The sequence below is a fragment of the Frankliniella occidentalis genome, unplaced genomic scaffold (genome assembly GCF_000697945.3).
Source record: "Frankliniella occidentalis isolate FOCC.00 unplaced genomic scaffold, Focc_3.1 Scaffold62, whole genome shotgun sequence".
Taxonomy (NCBI): domain Eukaryota; kingdom Metazoa; phylum Arthropoda; class Insecta; order Thysanoptera; family Thripidae; genus Frankliniella; species Frankliniella occidentalis.
In genome coordinates this window covers 581564-583538 of record NW_026267192.1, presented here as the reverse complement: position 1 = coordinate 583538, position 1975 = coordinate 581564, and positions in this window count along the sequence as shown.

Genomic DNA, 1975 nt, shown 5'->3' with positions numbered 1-1975 from the left:
CGACGGCGACTTTGAAACTCTAGAAGAAAAATTTATGCCTGAAGCCCTTACCAAAGCTCAATCTCTGGTAACATTAATGAATACAGAAAAAAAGAATGCCTTAGTTTTCCCTGGAAGCAGCCAGAACTTCTTTTTTGCAAGTGAACTTTCTCATTTTGCCCCATGGAACTTTGCTCTAGAAAACAGCAGTAAGTTGTAATTTGATCGATTTTTGTTAATTTGTTGAATTATTTGTCTGTGAGCTGTTGTCAATTTGTGAATAATTATGTAATTTCCTTTTCAATTACAGATTTTATTCTCACTTACTTAGGATTTTTGGTTAATAGTGATGGGCAAAGAGCTTGGCTGATGACCTTGTCAATACCAAAAGAAAGCGAATCAACTTTGTCAGATGACTTTAAGGTAAAGAAGTTTGACTACTTAGCGTATGAAACAAAAACTGAAGAATAACTTGTCTTTTTCTGTTTTTTAATGTGACATAAATACTGTCACTGTTTGTAGTCAAGAATTACATTGGTTTGGCAATAACTTGTTTGCTTGCTTAATTCATTGTTAGGAGCATTCAACAAAAATAAAAGTCACTCTTTGCAAGCTACAATTTGTCTCATTATTTTGGCTTTCAAATTGTCTAAAATTGGTCAAAATAAAAGTACGGATATCTTCAAGAACACACGAACTTACTTACCAAGCGTCTCATGTATGCCTTCAACCCAGAGTTACACTTTTAATTTCAGTTACATTCTTCCTCATTGGTTTCTTTTTGTTATCCCTCAAGTAAAAGCAATGTTCTCAAAAGTCCAAAAGTGCCAGTGCTCTCCCCTGGTTTTTGATTGTCACCCTGCATATTTTGAAAATAATTAGCAGAGATGCAGATGAACTGTTTCAACTGAGAAAACAAAGATCACTTCAGTGCAGCCTGACCACGATGTGGTCACGTTTTCTTTGCTGCTACTCCTCTTCCCAGAATGTTGAACTGCACCGAATGTAACTGCTTGCGTCCAGTTCTTGCCGTTTAAACTACCTGGATTTTCCATTCAACTGTTTGGAAAAATAATCTTCTGAGCACACCGCTCCGTCAAACTTGCTGTTTTCTGTGTAAAACCGTCGACTTGTTGGGTACTTGGAGGGTGCTTGTGCCGTGGCGGGGGCGGGGGGCAGCGCCATGGGCTCCCCCTGGCCAGGCCGGCTTGAGGGCCCATGATTTATCGCTCATTCTTCTCCCCTGGTGTACAGTGGTGCTGCCCCCTTTGCCCCGCCCTCGCCCTGCGACAGGTTTCTCCGCGATGATCGCGCGGCCGGGGTGGCCGGGGGGCGAGGCTCGGAGGGGGCGGGCCGGAGAGCCATCCGTTCGGTTCGGCTTCTTGCGGCCTCTCGTGGGGCAGCGTCGCGTGGGGGAGGGAGGGAGGAGGGAGGTCCCAAATTGGAAGGAGGTGGTTGCCCTGTTGAGAGGGAAATGAAGCAGGTTTCTGTGGGGAGATTGGCTGCGAGGGGTGGCACCGCCGCACCGCCGCGTGGCATGTGCTCAGGGAGCCGCGGCCCGTTGAAGGAAGAAAACGAGTTCGTGGCCTGCGGGTGCGGGGCTGCGGGGGGAGGCTTTCGATGGGAAATCAGAGGGGTACGGCTTGGGGCTTCCAATGGAAACGGCGAAACAGGTGTACAAGTGTTCTTTGTGGGGGTGGTCAGTGAGATTAGCTAACAGAGCATAGATTAGAGCAGGGGGTTGCGTGGCGGGATGGGACGCGGGCTCCGGCAGCGGACTGTAACGTGATGGGACGTGGCAGCAGGGGGTTGTCCCGCGTCCCGAGCGTCGCCTCCCCCTCCCCCTTATCCTCTCCCTTCCCCGTGCCTCTTTTCCTTTTCATTTCCGGAGTTGCCAGGGCGGTCCGCATGACAGCCCCTCTGGCCGTCCTTGGCAAGGCTCGCCAGTGCTCTAGGCCCGCCCAGCCCAGCCCTCGCCCCAGGCCTTTGATAGCCC